This window comes from Armigeres subalbatus, unplaced genomic scaffold (genome assembly GCF_024139115.2).
Source record: "Armigeres subalbatus isolate Guangzhou_Male unplaced genomic scaffold, GZ_Asu_2 Contig857, whole genome shotgun sequence".
Lineage (NCBI taxonomy): Eukaryota > Metazoa > Arthropoda > Insecta > Diptera > Culicidae > Armigeres > Armigeres subalbatus.
In genome coordinates, this window is record NW_026943653.1 from 740,167 (window position 1) to 761,278 (window position 21,112).

At 42.9% G+C, this 21,112-nt stretch overlaps 2 protein-coding genes and 2 long non-coding RNA genes across 6 annotated transcripts in view; 2 read left to right on the top strand and 2 right to left on the bottom strand.

Annotated features, from left to right (window-relative positions):
- LOC134204727 (cytochrome b5 reductase 4-like) overlaps window positions 1-21,112 on the bottom strand; it is a 280,937-nt gene that overhangs the window by 212,662 nt on the left and 47,163 nt on the right. The gene's annotated exons all lie outside the window — the stretch shown is intronic.
- The window catches only part of LOC134204719 (fatty-acid amide hydrolase 2-B-like), a 59,966-nt gene that overhangs the window by 15,362 nt on the left and 23,492 nt on the right, over window positions 1-21,112 (top strand). The window lies entirely within an intron of this gene.
- Window positions 16,172-16,910, bottom strand: LOC134204738 (uncharacterized). 2 transcript variants are annotated; one of them, XR_009977951.1, is made up of 4 exons: window positions 16,679-16,910; window positions 16,537-16,614; window positions 16,407-16,477; window positions 16,172-16,334 (listed from the first exon to the last, which is right to left on the bottom strand). It is a non-coding gene; the product is annotated as an uncharacterized LOC134204738 (long non-coding RNA). The 2 variants fall into 2 exon arrangements; XR_009977950.1 differs by having other exon boundaries at window positions 16,172-16,477.
- Window positions 17,248-17,978, top strand: LOC134204722 (uncharacterized). Its single transcript, XR_009977947.1, has 2 exons — window positions 17,248-17,578; window positions 17,651-17,978. It is a non-coding gene; the product is annotated as an uncharacterized LOC134204722 (long non-coding RNA).

Consider the following 21,112-nt stretch of genomic DNA (forward strand, 5'->3'; position numbering starts at 1 on the left):
TCATACACATTCACAAGCGACATATTTCAAAACCCTTATGAAACATTTCCATAAACAGATACGCTGCTACTTCGTTCAGTGAATATCCCTAATATTTTGATCTGCTTTTTTTGTTTTCGATTACTCGGAAAAGTCGTCTTCGTGTGACTTTTAGAGTTCAAAAATGCAACTCTTCATGTGTAAATATGCTCTATACCTTTTGCCAATCAACAGTTATAATCGTTTTTCGGTAAAAACTGCGTTTATTTTTCAAAAGTCAATTTGTGCTGTTGGGCAAAAACTATGCTTACACGGCATTTTAATGAAGTGTTGGGGTGAATTTATTACTTTTCTAGTAGTGATGATGATAGTCCCGCCATAGGTGCATACAAAGGTTAGCTATTTATCTTTAAAATTATTATATGATTTTTAACAACAATTTAATCAGATTTGCAAAACAAAACAAAAACGATCTGATTACCGTCAATATGGGCAATATGGGAGTTTTTTTGGTTTTGACAATATGGGAGTTTTGGCAATATGGGAGTTTCTGTAACCAATTTTTACACTATTTTGAATTTCAAGATGGTTAGGTATCGTTTAGAATGATTGATATATGTACAATGTACATGTACCACTTTTACGGGCAACGATTTTTGGTTTCGGTTGTTGTACTGGTACATCTAGCTTAATTCATTTTCAAAAATACGGATCAGAAAAACTACTTTTGCATTATATTGAAGGAGTAAAGCGTCGTCGATTCAAATTCATGCGAGAATTATTTTCTGAATTTGATGATGTACGTCATACCTTGGTTTGGCAATTTGCTTATCGCCTAGCAAAGCCAGAACAAAATGGTCAGATTATCAGGGGTTCAAGGTATCTGCACTAAGGTAGTTAAATTTACAAAATGATCAACACCAACTGACACCCCAACTTTAATTTCGCTATCAACAACTTCCGACAATTTGGAACTGGTATCAATACTGCCCATGATCGCATATTGTAACAATTGCATTTTGGTTAATTACCACAGATAAGCAAGATAGTAAAGCCTATTTTACTGTTATGGGATTAAAATCAGAAAATTGAGCTTTCTGAACGATTCACAGAGTTTTTACAAAATGAACAAAAATGCGAGTGTTACAAATATGCGATCATGGGCAAAATATTTGAATTAGGATTTATTTCGTATAACAGCAATAAGCTACTATTAATCCTAAAGTACCAATATTATTTAACCGGACAATAATCCGCTGAAAAATGGTTCTCGACAACGATCCGACGGGAACAAGAAGACGAGGTGCACAGCGAGCAAGGTGAATCGATCAAGTGGAGGACGATTTTCGGACCATCCGCAGACTGCGTGGTTGGCGACGTGCAGCCTTTGATCGAGCTAAATGAAGAAGACTTTTTTGCACTGCACAGGCCACTCCGGCCATAGTCTGAAAATAAATAAAAATCATTTAACCAGGCCGACAATAACTCTGTTGTGATGCGATACAAATAGCTAGTTAAGTTAGTTTGAAATTGATGTAGATCCTGACATGTGACATCCCATTTATTAATCGCAATCCACCAAAGTTCACTAGAATGTCTCAAGTTTCTCGAAATTTGGTCAACAACTGGCTGAATTCATAACTAGGCTTGCTTAAAGTTTCCAAGTTTTATGTCCTATACATATAAAATATCTATGAGGACCAAGACGAAATGACAAAAAAAATGTGCAGATCTGTCAATTCGTTCATAAATTGAATCATGACAAACGAAACCTAAACTAATCATTTTCATTTATTTAGATAGATAGAGCGATAGAAGATTGGGGACACTGTTGTCGGGTCGGGAGTCCCCATTCTTCGAATTGTGTTAAATAAACCTTTCATGTATAAACGCTCATTTGAAATGCACACAACAATGCCTAATCTATACAAGACTAAACACGCAACATTCAATCGTATCGATCCACTGCCAATACCAATCGGTAATATGTACTTACTACATGACGATTCGATGTCGTCACTTTGAACTCTAGCGTCACCCGCTGGCTGTCTCGAAGCGAGCTGACTGGACCGACGTGGAACAAAACTGTGAAATCAAACCTCGAGACAACCAACCGGTTCTTCGAATCAATAAAGAAGCATCCTATATTAAGAACAGAATGTCTCCGAATCCTAAATTCGTGTTCGATGGACCAAATGTCAATCTATACGCGATCGACGGCAAATATGAAAAACAGGATTTCGTTGATTTTTTTGTTAGGAGTTGTGTTTCAAATATGATGAGATTATTATGAATTGACGTTTGAAATTTTCATCCTAACAGTTATTACTTTTTGTTGTACACAGTAGAAATTCTGGAACTTTTGAATTGGAAAAATACCCAAACAAAATTAAATTCAAGCCTTAGATTGATAGCGACTTTTGTTCAATGTAGTACACTAACCACTCATTTTCATAGACACTTCTTGCCTTTGTTCAGTTAAGTAGGTCATCCTTCGAACCTTGTCATCAATTGCATGAGCTAGATTTTTCACAACACAGGTCGAAGCAGTAGTTTAAGCTACAAGTATGTGCCTTAAAATAAGCGCAAACTTTTTAGTTTTTTGGCTGTGTATAGTTCATGAAAAAAACACAGCCCCACTTCATCGGCCCAATCAATCTCCGATCCCGTTGCCGACTGCCAATGACTAACAACGCGTTGATTGCTTAATTAATATTAATGAAGCGAAAATGTCCCAGCACATAGTTAAGTAAATGCGGCTTCTAAGATTGTTTGGCCGCTAGATTCTCATTTACTAGCTGTTCGTCTATATACATCTGATAAATATGATTTTGCCGGTCATCTAGTAGATGCTGGTAATGCGCTGAACATTAGCATCACATTTAGCGAGTGTCTGTTTTGTTTTATGCAGCACTTTCATTTGAAGCGCATCGAAGTAATAACAAGTGAATGTTTTATAATCAATGGGACCGTAAAATGGTGTGTATTTGAAAAGAACAAATAGTGCAAGCACATGTACTACCCTAGCAGCACATTACAGACCGATTTGGTTGCAGTAACTCAAATGTGACTAAATATGGTTGCATATGGGTCACAGAAACTTCTGCCCAACATGTGTGCTGCTCTGGTATTTGTATTTACCAAGGAAATGATAAACAATATATTATGAAATTCTGTCTCAAGTTTGTGGAACATTTGACGGGTTGATGTTTAATTATACAGTATCTAGAATTAGAGCTATGAGTCCACCTACATCGTTTCCTTTCTATTTGCATGGCTCATTCGACTTGAAGAGTGTTTGCAAAAGGAAAAAAAATTGCGCTGCATATGCTGATTCCATTGCTCGAGATATTTATATGAATGACGAAGAGAGAGGAAAGGTTTAATCTTGACAAGAGTAGATTCTCGAGTATCATTAAGCAGAATAGAAAATAACGGTGGACTGAATCGTGTGGTTGCATGTTTCTTCAGAAGAATACTGTGGCAATCGCGGCAATTCTAATCACATAGTTTTATGAAGATTGTATACTAATTGCGTAAGGGTTTATGGCAAGGAAAGTCATTCATTCTTTTACGCTCCATACAAATAATAATCCTTTGCATGAAAAAAAATCTTACATGTGTAGAAACGGGTTAATCTCTAATATACATTTTCTCGATAGTATTACATCAATATATGTATAAAATAAAAATGATTCGTATGTCAAGAACAAATAATCTCAATTATAATTAAACGTTTTACTTATTTCAAAAAGAGGTATTTAACAAGAGGTACGGATTTAAGCATTAAGCATCACACCAGTTCAATACGACATAGCTTAAAGGCACATATGAAGCATATCGGATAAAAAAAAGATCTCCCACGAGCAATTATAGAGCAAACATTAGGTATTACATATTCGCGTGACAGCGGTAGTAATACAATTCATCGTGGAAATTATAGGTTATCAGCTATGCATACACTAGAATGGTTTATGCACTTACCGTCTGTGAACACAGCAAACTAGGGCAGAATAATCAGTTTTTATTGAATTTGTTTTATAAAAGGTAATTTGACAATCAAATAATCATTATAACGATGAAAAGTTTTTAATTAAAGAAAATAACTGATCAATCAAACAAACTACCGGTGGTAATGTCTATGAAGTTCATTAGCTGCAGTCAATGTAAATCCTAAAAACTCAGATTAATCCAGCTAGCGGTGATGGTGCCTTTCTCGTTTTTTTTTCAAGTGACTTTTTGTATAAAAAAAAATACCATAACTTCTAAGCCCATAGTCTGATCCGCCCAATTCTCAATAGTAAACAATGGGACAGGATTCTGCGTCGAATGCAACTTGTTGCGAGCAAATCGGCTTGAGATGAGTGCCAAAAAATGAGTGAGAAATTTTTATGTAAAAAATGTATTTTGACCATAACTCCTAAGCCCATAGTCCGATCCGCCCAATTTTCAATAGGAAACAATGGGACAGGATTCTGCGTCGAATGCAACTTGTTGCGAGCAAGAATCTTTCTGAATAATTCTGAAATTTTGAAATCATCCCCTGTGAAAAAAAACGACGGTATGGAAAAATAATTCATAAATCAATTAAACAAAATCGAGTTTCAAATCAAGGGAAAGACTATTTCGGATTAAAGGCTAGATTTAAGGTTCTCACGTACTTTAAAGCTAGTTTACACATCAGGAGCTAGTCTCCCATGTGTGTGGACAGGATTTATGGATTTCATTATGAAAATTTAGAAATTCGGCCCGATTTAAAATACAATCCGGCGAATATCTCGGAGAGTCCGAGCTCAACTCCAAATCCCATAATCCGATCCGCCTAGTTTTCAATAGGAAACAATGGGACAGGATTCTGCGTCGAATACATTTTGTTGAGAGCAAATCGATTGAGAATAAGTACCTTAAAAATTAGTGAGATTTATTTGTCCACATACATACACACACACACACACATCAACATGACTGCCAGCTAAGGGTTGCGTACTTAGCTGTTAGTGCAGCCTGGGCACTGTTGTCCTTCTGACATCAGCTAGAGTGAGTGGTTGCGACCAACGGGACCATCGTCCCTAACCCCTAATCCCAAGGCGTTAAGCGACCCGTGCTGAGGGGATGCATGGCCAGGGGGGTGAAATAATGAGCTAGGCCTTTAACGGAGCCTGTGGGGTACCTGGGCACCCTCCACAGTAATTGTCCCTTACCGCGCCATGCTGGACTCTGGCGTGGTGGACCTCTTTTCCCGAGCAACTCGTGGGACCAAAATGGAAAACCAAGTCAATTAGTGATAGTAGTGTAGGCGACAACCCCTTCGCAAGAGGTGGGTTGTTCAGGTCTCCGCCTAGGAGGCCAGAGGCAATAGTCGGCAGCTCAGTGCGCAGCGCCAGCGTGGGTCACTTAACCTTCATCTCGGCTAAAAAAACTCCGGTAGAGGTTATTGACGGCCCATGGTTTGTGGAGGCGATGAACCGCAAACGCGATGGGCTTTCGGCCTTCGAGGTGGCGACGGAACAGCTTGACGCCATCATCGACTTTGCGTCATCGAAGCATAATATCAGTAAGGACCTCAAGAGGAGCTTGCTGAAACTTCGAAAGTCGATGTTGGACGCCAAGCTGGAGAGGGCGGTCGGGACGGCCAAGTCTAAACCCGTGAAATCCGTGGAGTCGAGGTCTACCCAGACTGAGGCCCAAGGATTCGCGGACTCGGGCAAGATCGAATCGACCGAGGGCGTGCCAGCGGAGACGGTGGTGCCAAAGTCTACCCAGACTGAAGCTCAAGAATTTGCGGGCACGTCAGGGGTGACTGCTCCAACGGAGCAGACACAAAACGGGGAGACAGTCTCCAGGGATGAGTTCCGTGGGGGCCGCTCCAAAACTCGGAGGTTACTACCCCAAACAAGGGTAGTGGGGTTGGGAAGCTGAACCTCGGCCAAGTTCCTCCAAAACCGGGGGAAGAAGGACATGAAAAGGTCCGTCCACCCAGGAAAGACGGTGGTAAGGGGTTACGGCAGGCTGAGAGCTCTCAGCCGCACCAGACCAGGGAAATATAGGGGGATGACGCCTCCTGGACCCTGGTCAAGAACAAGAGGAAACCGAAGACGTCAAGGGCCGAAGAGAAGGCCCAGGCGAATGAGGATAGCAAGAAGTCTAGGGTAGGCGCCAATCGCTCCAGGGGCGATGCCCTAGTCATCAAACCGAACGAGGCTAAGTACTCGGACGTCTTGAAGGCGATGAGGAGTGACGTCAAGCTCGATGAACTCGGCGCCGACGTACGTCGAATAAGACGTACCCGGATGGGCGACATGATACTCGAGCTGAAGCGGGGCGTCTCGCCAAAGGGCGCCGCCTACAAGAAGTTGGCGGAGGAAGTCCTAGGCGAGACGGTTAAGGTGAGCGCACTCACGACGGAGGTGAATCTAAGGGTTAAAGACCTGGACGAGATCACCGAAGTCGAAGAGCTCGTCACGGCACTGCGGCGACAGTGTGAAGTGGAGACGCCCACCGCAGCCGTTCGGCTACGGAAAGGTCCGGCAGGGACGCAGGTAGCATTGGTTCGGCTATCTGCAGCGGACGCCTCCAAGGTAGTCAAGTTAGGGAGCGTCAAGATGGGATGGTCGGTATGCCCTGTGGGCATATACGAGCAACCTGAAGTTTGCTTCAAGTGCCTGGAACCGGGGCACAAGCAATGGGACTGCAAAGGCCCTGACAGAAGCAATCTCTGCCGACGCTGCGGATTTGAGGGACATAAGGCACGATGCTGCACGAACCCTCCCAACTGTTTAGTTTGTTCCAGCAAAGCTGTGAACAGCAAGCACCCCATGGGGGATTCGATGTGCCCGGCGTTCAAGCGTGCTGCAAAATCACAGTGCAGGTAACGCTGCTGGCTTGCTCGGCCTCGCCCGAGTGTTTGGTGTGCGCAGGTTTAGAGGAAACGGCGGAACACGTGTTGTTCGTGTGCTCACGTTTTCGCGCAATGCGTGACCACATGCGGTCTGGACACTACCCCGGACAACCTAGTTCAGAGGATGTGTAAAGATGAAGTTGGCTGCAGCTACACAGCAAGTGGCACGTGGACTCAAGGATGGCTAGTTCATGCGCAAATAAGAGGTGGTCCAAGGGATCGGAGTCAGCTTCATGGGTCATACCGGTGGTCATGCTCTGTGGTCAAACTCGATCCTTTTATCGAACAAGTGGCCGCGCGAAGAACAACATGGTATCGTCGCTTTCGCGGCGTCGGTCAACCGGGCGGGTTCCGAGCCCGAGGACGGAAAGGGGTCCTCGTCAAGGCTGGGGCAGGCGTAGGCACCGCGTCGGCAAGTCCCTCTGTGTGTTGGCGAATAGACCCTGTCGCAGAGAGGTCAATTTGGGGTGCACGCGGCATCATCATTCTTGATACCAGTCGTGCAGAGGGAAGCAGGCGCGAAGTCGACCCTTCCCACCTTCCGAGGACATAGGGCGTGGTAAGGCCACCTGGAAAGCCGGCAATGCGCTGGCACGATACCATGGTGTTCTTCTAAAAAAAGCGAGTCACGATGTTCGGTGCTGCAAGGACACGCAGCTAACCTCGAGGGTGCGTTGTGCACTGGCCCCCCTTTGAAGCATTACTTTCTGGTTGTACCGAAGGGACTATGGGCTTGGCGGCAATGGAAACGGTTTAGCGGGTCGGGGATGTAGTCCTGCCTCCCTCGTTTGCTGTTGGAGGTGGTCCCTAACCCCGCACTTCCTGGACAACCCAGGATGTCTGTTGAGCAGATTCCCCCTCCATTGCTTAGAAAGAAAAAAAAACACACACACACACAGACATAACCTCAATTCGTAGAGCTGAGTCAATCGGTATATAACACTATGGGTCTCCGGGCCTCCTATAAAAAGATTGTTTTTCTCACTTTTTACTTCTCACTTTGCATTTCACACTTCATACACCTTTCTTTTCTTTTCTCACTTCTTATTTCTTATTTCTCACTTCTCACTTTTCGCTTCTTACTTCTAAGTTCTTAATTCGCATTTTTCACTTATCACTCCTCTTTTCACATTTATCACTTCCTCCTCACTCACTTCTCATTTCCCAATTTTCGCTTTTCGATTCTCACTTTTTTTCTCGCTTATCACTTCACACTTCTCGCTACTTATTTCTTACTCCTCATTTCTAATTTCTCACTTCTCACTCCTCTCTTTTCACTTGCCACTTTTTATTTCTCACTTCTAATATACTTATCGCTCACTTCTCACATTTCGCTTCTCATTTCTCACTTTGCGCTAATTACTTTTTAGTCCTCACTTCTTACTCTTCCCCAAGCAGCACAAATTGCTTCACTACTGAACATTTCACTGTGTTGCAACTATTCGGAAAGAAACAATCTCTGCGTATGCCATCAAATATAACTCTCTTGCAATCTAAAAAGCGCAAGAGGTGGAGCCTACGGAAACATCCTTCGATTACAGTAAAATTGCAATAATGTTGCAAAATAATACAATGGAAAAAAAAATAAAATAAAAATATAAAACTGGATTAGATTTATGCATCTTGTGATTGATAGTCCTTCACCCTACCACAGCACCATTCAACACTTCGAAGGGACTGCATGTTGACTCACCATAAAAAAACATACGATTATGAAGTTTTGTACTCGAGTTTCCTGTTACTTGATTGCACCATCACAGGAAAAAATGTGAGTTGTCTAAACGTTGAACGATGCTAAATTAAACATGAAGATACACTCAAATTATCTGCAACTTAATTTAAACAAACAATTAAATTTTGAAAGACGCATTAAAGTTACATGGTAAAAAATATGCAACTAAATGATTTTGTTTCGTATTTGCAACATGAAGTGCAGTATTCTTTGGTTGGGTTGTTTGTTTCCAATGTTTGACAATTTGACAACGTACTGCATTGCAATTTTAATGAAACATTGATCACAATTCGAACGTTTTTGACATCTTGATGCAACTTTTTCGTGCTTTGATGTTTTTCCAATGCCTTCAATGAAACTGAATAGAAACAAGGTGCTTTTAGGAAGATGTTGCATGTGCTACTTGGGTCACTTCTCACTCCTCACTTTCATATTTCTCACTTGTCACTTCCTCGCTCAATCCTCAAAATTCACTTCTCATTTCTCACTTCTCACTTTTCAACGTTTGATGGAATCAGCGCATTCAAATTGTTTCCCGGTTATTCGGGTGATTTTTTAACGTCGACATGACTGGAAGTTCACAAAAAAAAAATCACTAAAATACTGTTGAAATATGTTACGCTATCATCCACAACGATATTTGACCATTTTATGCCTTTTTATGTGTCTTCACTGTGAATTCAACCACCTTCCAAAAACTTCAGCAACAATGTTCGGTTTATGTTGCTGAGCTGGCAGTAATTAACTTCGCTTTGGGGATAATTTCATACAGGCTGACCGTTATTTCATCTTCTCGGATAGTCTTAGCACGTTAAGCACGCATCTTACTTTCTTACAAACATAAGAGAGAGAATATGTGATTAGATCGAAAGATCGTTCTAGATTACCTTTGTATGGGTGCCTTCCCATTGCCTAATCTATGGAAATGAGAAGGCGAACTCATTGGCAGAGCACTATGGGGAATTCTCATACAAATGGGCGGCCTAAAATATGTTTTCAATGAAAACTGTTTCTATGCAACGTATATTGTGTGGAGGAATATTTAAGAACCTTTTTCAACCCTTTGAGCGCCATCGTTAACCCTTTAAAAAATGTCATCCGAGAAAAAAATATTTTTTTTTCAAATTTTTTTGTCCATTTTTTTTTTGTTTCCAATACAACATACCGCCATCGGGGGTGACAATGGGTCTGGGGGGTGAGAATGGGTCATCGCTTTTACCGGCAGTCTAGAGTTCGTAGAGCAACATAGTTCAAAAAGGTATCTTATATTTTAGTCTTTTTGCCCTCAGATGCATTCAATCCAATCTACAAGCATTCTAAGTGGTTGAAACAGTGACCCTTTCTAGACCCCATTTGACCCATTGTCACCCCCCGACGACGGTACATTTCTAGTAAAATGTTGTTCATTTTCTTATCATTACGAGGTTCTTCTTCTTATTGGCATTACATCCCCACACTGGGACAGAGCCGCCTCGCAGCTTAGTGTTCGCTAAGCACTTCCACAGTTATTAACTGCGAGGTTTCTAAGCCAGGTTACCATTTTTGCATTCGTATATCATGAGGCTAGCACGATGATACTTTTATGCCCAGGGAAGTCGAGACAATTTCCAATCCGAAAATTGCCTAGACTGGCACCGGGAATCGAACCCAGCCACCCTCAGCATGGTCTTGCTTTGTAGCCGCGCGTCTTACCGCACGGCTAAGGAGGGCCCCATCATTACGAGGTATAGAGAATAAAAACCACAATTTTTAAGAAAACTTTGATTGCAACGTTCTCGTAAAAGCACAAATATGCACAAGCAAATTACTCACTAAAAGGTGGTATGCACTAGGGTTATATTTCATTCCCCCATTTACAGATGAAGGGACATTTGGGGACATTTTTTTTTGTCTTTATTATCGAGACTTTCAGCCCGAAGCTGGCTCGTCTCGTAGGGGACATTAGGTTTGGGGGACCATTTTATAGCGAAGAATTAAATTTGGAAAAAATTGACTTCTATATTATGATCAAAGTAAGGAATGATTTTTCATTTCCATCAGTGTTTTCACTCATTCATTTATTCAGAGTAAGGCCGAAGCGGCCTGTGCGGTATATAAGAGTCTTCTCCATTCGGCTCGGTCCATGGCTACACTTCGCCAACCACGCAGTCTACGGAGGGTCCGCAAGTCATCAACCTGATCGATCCACCTTGCCCGCTGCGCACCTCGCCTTCTTGTGCCCGTCGGATCGTTGTCGAGAACCATTTTCACCGGGTTACTGTCCGACATTCTGGCTACGTGCCCGGCCCACCGCAGTCGTCCGATTTTCGCGGTGTGAAGGATGGATGGTTCTCCCAGCAGCTGATGCAACTCGTGGTTCATTCGCCTCCTCCACCTACCGTCCGCCATCTGCACCCCACCATAGATGGTACGCACCACTTTCCTTTCGAAAACTCCAAGTGCGCGTTGGTCCTCCACGAGCATCGTCCAGGTCTCGTGTCCGTAGAGAACTACCGGTCTTATAAGCGTTTTGTAGATAGTCAGTTTGGTACGGCGGCGAACTCTATTCGATCGGAGCGTCTTGCGGAGTCCAAAGTACGTACGATTTCCAGCCACTATGCGTCTCCGAATTTCTCTGCTGGTATCGTTATCGGCGGTCACCAGTGAGCCCAAGTACACGAATTCTTCAACCACCTCGATTTCGTCACCACCGATACAAACTCGTGGTGGGTGGCTCACATTGACCTCTCTTGAGCCTCTTCCTATCATGTACTTCGTCTTCGACGTGTTGATGACTAGTCCAATCCGTTTAGCTTCGCTTTTCAGTCTGATGTAGGCTTCCTCCATCCTCTCAAAGTTACGTGCCATAATATCAATGTCGTCGGCGAAACCAAATAACTGGACGGACTTCGTGAAAATCGTACCACTCGTGTCAATCCCTGCCCTTCGTATTACTCCCTCCAAAGCGATGTTGAATAGCAGACACGAAAGACCATCACCTTGCCGTAACCCTCTACGGGTTTCGAAGGGACTCGAGAATGCCCCTGAAACTCGAACTACGCACATCACCCGATCCATCGTCGCCTTGATCAACCGTATCAGTTTATCCGGAAATCCGTTTTCGTGCATTAGCTGCCATAGCTGGTCCCGATCGATTGTATCATATGCGGCTTTGAAGTCGATAAATAGATGATGTGTGGGCACGTTGTATTCGCGGCATTTCTGCAATACCTGTATGGCGAACACCAGGTCTGTGGTAGAGCGTTCACCCATAAATCCCGCCTGGTACTGCCCCACGAACTCTCTTGCAATTGGTGTTAGTCGACGGCATAAGATTTGGGAGAGTACCTTGTAGGCGGCGTTCAGCAATGTGATTGCGCGGTAGTTGCTACAATCCAGCTTATCGCTCTTTTTGTAGATGGGACACACGACACCTTCCATCCACTCCTGCGGCAGAACCTCATCCTCCCAAACCTTGGTAATCACCCAGTGCAGCGCTCTAGCCAGTGCCTCACCACCGTGTTTAAACAGCTCTCCTGGTAGTTGGGCCAGGGGCTTTGTTGTTTTCCAGCCGGCCGATCTCCTCCTGGAATTCCTGGAGATTCGGAGCCGGAAGTTGCATATCCTGCGCGCGTGCTCCTAGGTTCATTACCATACCGCCACCGTTGTCTGCCATATCGCCATTCAGGTGCTTCTTCGTAGTGCTGCCGCCACCTTTGGATCACCTCACGCTCGTTCGTAAGAAGGTTCCCGTTTATGTCCTTACACATATCGGGCTGTGGCACGTGGCCCATGCGTGAACGGTTCAGCTTCTCATTGAACTTTCGTGCGGTATTAGCGCGGTACAGTCCTTCGTCTCTTCACGGTCTCGATCTTCCTGCTGGCGCTTTTTCTCCGGAAAATCGAGTTTCGTCTGTTCCGCGCCCGTTTGTATCGTGCCTCGTTCGCCCTCGTGCGGTGTTGCAGCAATCTCGCCCATGCTGCATTCTTCTTCTCCTCAACTAACTGCTCACATTCGCCGTCATACCAGTCGTTTCTTCTGATCCGGAGCCACCGTGCCTAGTGCAGCGGTTGTGGTGCTTCCAATGGCGGATCGAATATCTCTCCAGCCATCTTCAAGAGATGCTGCGCCTAGCTGCTCTTCCGTTGGGAGTGCCACTTCCAGCTGCTGCGCGTAGTCTTGGGCTAGTCTACCGTCTTGTAGCCGCTCAATGTTAAGTTGCGGCGGACGACTCCGACGCGTGTTGATCACCGTCGAGAGTTTTGAGCGCAGACATACTGCGACGAGGTAGTGGTCGGATTCAATATTCGCACTGCGGTAAGTGCGTACGTTCGTGATGTCGGAGAAGAATTTACCGTCGATTAGAACGTGGTCGATTTGGTTTTCCGTTACTTGATTAGGTGATTTCCATGTGGCCTTGTGGATATTCTTACGGGGGAAGAAAGTGCTTCGGACTACCATTCCGCGGGAGGCTGCAAAGTTTATGCATCGTTGGCCGTTGTCGTTCGATACGGTATGCAGACTATCCGGTCCGATGACCGGTCTATACATTTCCTTCCTTCCTACCTGAGCGTTCATGTCACCGATGACGATTTTGACGTCCCGCAGTGGGCATCCATCGTATGTCTGCTACAGCTGCGCATAGAACGCTTCTTTCTCGTCGTCGGATCTCCCTTCGTGTGGGCAGTACACGTTGATGATGCTATAGTTGAAGAAACGGCCTTTTATCCTCAGCTTGCACATCCTTGCGTTGATTGGCTGCCACCCAATCACGCGTTGGCGCATATTTCCCAGCACTATGAAGCCGGTTCCCAGCTCGTTGGTGGTGCCACAGCTTTGGTAGTAGGTAGCCGCTCGATGCCCGCTTTTCCACACTTTCTGTCCTGTCCAGCAGATTTCCTGCAGCGCTACGACATCGAAGTTGCGGGGATGTAATTCATCGTAGATTATCCTATCGCAACCTGCGAAGCCTAGCGACTTGCAGTTCCATGTTCCAAGCTTCCAATCGTGATCCTTTATTCGTCGCCTAGGTCGTTGCCGATTGTATCGAGTCGTCTTATCTTCAATGTCGTTGGTATTGTTGGTCTGCGCAAACCTCCTGTCTCGTCGGAGGGCCGTCGTGTCTGGGCTGTTTAGCGTCCCACCTAACACCAGGACTTGGGCTTGTGCGCTTTGATCGGCACACGGTCGCTTTTGCGGAGCCTACTTGCGGATACATGCAGCTTTTTATAGAGGTTTAACAGGGCCCACTGTCAAACCCCACCACATCCTAGGCAGGCGCCACAACTCGCAGATGGCCTGGGGAGGGATCGTCAAGCCCTTGGACATAGTCCCTGCTGCCCCGGACATAGTCCCTGAGTTTTACGTAGAGAGAGTTTTATGCAATATTTTCTACTGCTCGGGCTCGAAAAAATATTTTACTTTACTAATCAACTTAAGGGACATACACTAATAATAACCCGATAGGTGCTCACGTAATTAGTGTACGGACCCTAGATCTTAATCCTCAGGTTCATTGTTTAATTATTACTGAGCGTCTTAGGGGAAAAAAACACGAAGAAGTTTTCAATCAGAAAACGAATCTGCAAAGTGATTGTAGTGGATGTTAATGGAATAGTGAAGTCTTTTAACGGTTCATTGATTTTCATGAAATTTCTTAACATAACTTTAAATGTTCACAGATTAGATATCTAACTAAATACCACAAAGAAGAAAAAAAAACATTATTCAAGGTCAAACATATACTATTAATGAATAAATGTGACAAGTGATACAGCATTATTTGCCGAATATAGCGTCATGTTGTCGCTGTGTAAGGCGGAACATTGTATATGACCGTTCACCGTTGAACCTCACTAGCAGCTGCTTCGTTACTGCGATAACGCAAAAACCTATATAGATTAGATTGTTTACTACCTCGCGTCTTTGTGAGTCAGAGTTGTTGCAAAAGATTTTATTACAAATGGCTAAAAATCTGTCGGGTCCCTAGACCTTTCTTTTGATAAAAGTTTCATTTTCAGCACATAAGTATTCAACAACAAAGATATATTGTAACAACTAACTAAAACACTTTTAGAGTAAATATAAAATAATTGAAATATCAGAAAATTATGATCGAACAAAAAATATTTTAGAGTTTATTTAGTGAAACGGTTCTCACTTGTTACTTGTCAGCTAGCTATTATTATTCCATTATTTTTAAAAATTCGTCGGGAACACTTCAGTCGTATATTACATTGGCGCTTATGAAAATTTAACACAAAAAAAACTCGGATTGTCGGATGAACCGATCCTTTCGATCCTTTTTAGGATTCTAAGGCGAAGCCAAACGAGCTAGAAAGACACCATCATCGCTAGGTGGATTATATTGTTTTTTTTTTCACGTAAAAAAGTCCTTTACCGTTCGGTAAGATGCAAGGCTACAAAGCAAGACCATGCTGAAGGTGCCAAGGTTTGATTCCCGGTCCGGTCTAGGAAATTTTCGGGCAAAATGTATCATCGTGTTAACCTTATGACATGCAAATGCGAAAATGGCTCGCCTCGCAGTTAACAATTGTGAAAGTGCCTAAAGAACACTAAGCTGCGAGGCAGCAATTTTCTAGTAAGGTTCCATACACTAATTTCTTCATAACTACTTTACAACGGTGCAACGGCCGATGGTTATCAAATTCAATAGTAATCAACCAGACTTTGTCGAAGGCAACTCCGAGGTGAAATTATAGTCTTTAGGTTGTTAACTTATAACTCCTTTGTAACGTTCCTGGATTCAAATGTGAATCGGAAACTCCCAGGGTCGTTTTATGCGAATTGTTTACATTTCGATACAGGGAAGGGTCAGCATAATCACAACATAATTTTAGATGAACTCTCGAGGTTCATTTACCAGGGTTGAAACCAACTTGCTAGCTCGATCTTACCTTTTCTACCCTCTGAAAGATTTCAGAAAACGAGGGGTGGGAAACTTTTGTTTTAAAAAGTTTGCATCGAATTTAGGGCGAAATTAATTAAATAATGTGATTTCTAAGATCATCAAATTTCTTTTCCTAATAGAAAGCTAGGTGGTTTTAGGTAAATACAATTGTTGTACAAACATCATGCTATTTATTTAGCTTACTTTTGGGTACCTAGCTAGATTTGCCTAACCTCGTGATCACGATTTACGTAACTGCCTATTGCACAAAATTTAGGTTTAATTAATAATACCAGCGCGACTTACGGTTTATCTGGATGCTGTGGATCGGTGGCTCACTTACGGTGAAGGTGGGGAACCTCTGGATCGATCTGTTACCCATAAAAGTCGCCTGAATGAACCAATAGTGATTGGTCAATCAACCGACTTGACGGTGGAGCGATGGTGGAGAACCTCTGATGGGAAGCGCAACAATTATTTTCTCTGTCGCTGCGTGGGGTGGACCGGGCCTATTATCGCCGGGGCCCGGTTCACTTCAAGATATTTCAGCGTTCGATTCGGCCTGTCGATTCAAGATGGCGTCTCCAACAAGGGCGTCGAACTCCGGATCAGAATGGTCTAACAAAAGCCCCGAAAACGTGGTTGTACAATGGTGATGTCGAGGATCCCTCTTCTGCGATTTACCCCAAAGGAGTACCAGCAGGGCAGATTTCTGGCTCAGGGATTTGATTTGTTCTGGAAAATTCCAAATAGATGCAAGTTGGGCGTTTGGGACCAGTTTCTCCCGGAAATCCAGACGACTGGCCTAAACAAATGGAAAAAGGCCTCGTTAGGCCTGTTCAGGTTGATATTAGTGACCTGATAAGATTTCATTCGACGACTTTTACAGTCATTTTGATCCATTTACCTTTTTCCACTAGGTTCAATTGCACGCAATTCCCTTGGAATGCGAACCGCTTTTATTAGCCACACAGCACCCTGTATATAGTACATTTATTTTAGGTTAAGTTTCTCTAACACTATTAACATTTCTTTACCTTTAATAATTTACTAACTGCACTACTAACACTTTATTTTAAGCTTTTTAACAATTAGCTTTTAAGGAATAACTATAACTAAAAGAATTAGAAACAAGAATTACTCAAAAATCACACATGCTTTTTATACAATTTTCACTACCTCGACTTTTAACACGCGCCGCGCACTTCTAACTTTCTTGAAGTCTTGAGCCAGAAAGAAAGAATTAGTTCAATCATGCTAGCAAGAAGTCTATATTTTATAAGTATTGGTAATTCATTTGTATTGTATAATGATTTTGACAGTCCCTCTAGTGTCCATATCGAGAACCATATTGATTTTATGAACTGAAATTCCCATATACGGTTTACCTTAAATTTGTTTCGAAAATGAACTCCCGCGACCTCAGACATAGATGGCAGCACCTATTCCATTAGACCAGTGGCGTATAAAGGAGGTAACCCAAATTCCCGCATTTGGTGGAGCCAATGCGATAATTTTGAAACCATCGGTTACAATACCCCTCCGACCGGATGAAAGAAAATATTGTTTTAATTCTTAATGAAAATACTTTAGTAGAGTTGATTTTTCGTATGCTTTTACTCTTGGTAAAACAGAAATTTACTACTGGTTGTTTTTGTTCATCTCCTCTATTTCTCTCTTCCGACCCTGGAAAAGCAAATGAATCGATGAACCTTCTACCTGTCAATCGGAACGTATGAATGAACTTTGTTTTGGTTTGTCAGTCACTGTGTTTTCTTTTGACAATTTCGTCAATAGACCTGTGCAGGAGTTCATCAAATTCACTCACCTGATGGATTTTGACATTTGAGCGGGTCGTCTTCTCGAACAAAAGTTCATTTTGCGTTCATTATGCGACCCGCTCAAACGTCATAATTTCTTGGGGGAGTTCATTTTGCGTTAGTCTATTCGCGGAATTTTATCTCGTTCGAGCGCTCTAAAACGGGTCGAAATCAATAATGTTCAATGATCGGTTGTGATGGCATCATTTGTCTTGGGAATTCAACCACGATAAGTATTCCGAGGATCAAGGAAATTCGGGTAAGTACGATTTGTTCGTCAAAGAAACTAACTCAATCTAACATTGCTCCTTCAATTATTTCATCTTTCCAGGCTATTTACGTTTCCATTTTCTCATCTGGTCTGCAGTCCCAGCGAGAATCTAATAAGAATGTTTATTCAGCTAAGTATCTGATAATGTTGACGTCAATGAATCATTGACAAAATTTTTCAGATTCTACTATTAATCATTTATTTTTTCTTTCATTTCAGGTCCCTGGCTTCAAATCAGCAGCGGAGAAAATGCCAAGAGATTTTCCCACCCCCCTGGCGTCCTATACTACCACAAGGGGTTTGACAATAGCCACCATGTCCACGGACGGTAGCTCATTACCGTCCGTTGTTATTGTACGAAAATAAACATTATGTGTTTTGTTTACTATTTGTTTTGGTTAAATCTGAAAATTGTTTTCGAAATAATTTGCAAGATTTCCATCTTTGACCATGGGAATTATGTTATTTGATGATAAAATATAATAAACTAACGAATTGGAGTGAATCGATAGGTGAAATCAAACGCTACACGAAATCATATTTCGTAACTTGTTCTCCTGCCCGAATCAAACAAAAGATATTATTATTGTTTATACTGTGATGAGCATCACAGTTGAAATGGTCCGGGGATGCAATTCGAACAACATTCAATAGTGAAATTGAAATGAAATAAATGGTGGGCAGAAAGATGTTTTAGGATTATATTTACATGCCCATAATAGCTGGTATTATTTTTGAATAATTTGAAAATATGTAGCTAACAATAGTTTGGATAAAATGTAGTTGCTTGTAAACGCACGATTCGGGAGAAGTACTTTTCAAAATGTATGCTGGACATATTCATGAAGATGTTCGCTACGCTGAAAAGCATGTCTTGCCACGGGGTTGGATTTTCCCGACTCATCGATCAGCTCGTAGGAACTGGTGCCTATCCGAGCTTTGACCGTACAAGGAACGTAGCATGGTGCTAGTTTGGCATTAAATTTGCCTATTGCGGAGGACTGCTTAAAGTTTCTCTTGAATACTTTTTGGCCGACTGCATAGACTGGTGCAAGTTTTCGTCGACGCAAATTGTAATGTTGTGAGTTTTTCTGGTATTGTTTTTCTAAATTTCTAACCACTAAATCTCGAATAAATTGATCAATTCTAACTTTCTCTTCCAATCTGTTCTTATCGGAAATATCTATCACATCCCTGTCGACCCGGTGTTCGTCTCCTCTACCTACGACTTCATGCCCGAATACAATTTTATATGGGGAAAACCCTGTCGAACTGTGCGGAGTGGTATTTAGAACATATTCCACTTCCGAAATCCTGCTATCCCATAGAGTTTGGTCCATTCTTACATACGTTCGGACACATGCGTTGACGGTTCTATTCAATCTCTCCACGGGGTTGGCTTGGCTGTGGTGTCTTGAGTTGGCCCAGTGTTGAATACGATATTTTTCTAAAAGAGCTTTAAATTCTTTTGAAAGAAAAGTCGAAGCATTATCTGATATCAGACACTCAGGAACACCGTAACGGCGAAACCAACTCTCTTCGAGAATTTTAATCACGGATTGAGTGGAAATCTTACGGACTGGGAATAGCAAACTGAGCTTTGAAAACAGATCCATTACTATCAGAAGGTGACAGTTTCCTGTTTTACTTCGAGGTAGGGATTGGATATAATCCAGAGCAATAATCTGGAAGGGTTTAGTGGTCACTCTTTGCTGTCCCATGACCGGATGTTGGGAATGATTAGTGGGCTTGCTTTCTTGGCAGATAGTGCACTTATGAATGTAAGCCTTTATTTCTTTGGCCATATTGGGCCAGTAGTATCGTTTACGTATCTTCGCCAGTGTTTTCTCGTAGCCTAAGTGAATGGCCTCATCATGTTCTTCGAATAAAATCTTATCTTTCAACTCCGAAGGAACACAAATTTTCCACTCAAAGCGGTAGTCTATGTCACCAGGGTTGGCAACGAACTTTTTAAGAATTCCGTTTTCGAAACGAAAGTCCTTAAAACATTCGGGATCTTCCTCAACTTTATGAATCATGTGACGGTACCAATCGGACTTCTCTGGTAGGGCGCAGATCTCTTCCACCGCCCTGGACAGAGCATCAGGCACAATATTATCAACCCCTTTGCGATGTTTAATCTCCATGTCGTGTTTTTGGAGTTCAAGACTCCACCGACATAAACGGGAGGACGTTTTCCAACTACTGCGTAGAATAAACGTTAGAGCTGACGCGTCCGTTATTACGGTGAATCGCGACCCCTCAATATAACACCTGAACTTCTCCAAGGAACACAACACAGCCAAGGCCTCTTTTTCAGTGGCCGCATATCGCAATTGGGGTGTGCTGAGCTTCTGCGAAAAATAGGCTATGGGTTTGTCAATGCCTTCATACGTTTGCGTCAAGACCCCTGCTATTGCCGAGTCACTGGCGTCACAGTGGATGCTAAATGGCTTAGTAAAGTCGGGGTTTGTCAGAATGGGAGCACTAATCAGTAACTCTTTAATTCTGACAAAAGAGGATTCGGCCGTATTATTCCATTTGACCGATTTGGGATGATCTTTTAAAAGATCTGTTAGTGGTCGTACAATTTCACTAAAGGTCGCTATAAAGCGCCTATAGTAATTGCACATTCCAAGAAATCTGCGTAGTGCCCGAAGAGATTTTGGCCGTTCAAAATTAACGATGGACTCTACTCTGTCCGGGTTTGGACGGAGTCCGTTCTTGCTAAGAATATACCCCAAATACGGTACTTCAGACACACAGAACTTAGATTTTTGTAAATTAATGGATAAGTTCGCCTCCCGTAGTCTGCCTGCCAACTGTTTAAGCCTATCCAGGTGCTCCTCAAACGTGTTGCTTATCACGATGATGTCATCGAGATAAACAAACACGTTTGGTTCCAGTTCACTGCCACCTAGAACCCGGTCCATCAGTCGCGACAAAGTTGCCGGACTGTTTACTAGGCCGAAAGGCATGCGAGTGAACTGGAACAGCCCTCTGCCCAGTACTGAAAATGCTGTGAACTTCCGAGAACGTGGGTGCAAGGGTACCTGCAGAAACGCTTTCGAAAGATCAATAGTTGATATATATTTACTAGGACCAAGCCTACTAAGGATTCTGTCAGCATGTGGGAGAGGGTAGGAGTCCTGTATAGTCCGCTCATTCAGTTTGCGGGCGTCGAGACAAAGTCGAACTGAACCATCTGATTTATCTACTGGGACCAATCGAAGTGCCCAGTCACTATACGACCTTTCAATGATTCCGCATTTCAACATAGAATCTAATTCCTGATTAATCTTGTCCTGTCGAGCAGGGGAGGTTGGAAATGGATTAATCCGCACAGATGGAAGCTTCTTAGCTTCGTCGGTTAACTCGATCCGGTGATTAATCATTGTGGTGGTTTCTAAATGACCTTCAACGGCGGGTTTGAATAAAGATTTGACCTCTTCTAACTGTTTTATCTGTTCTTCTGTTAATGTCGATTCCAGGGATCCCTCATTAAGTTCTTCTACACAAATC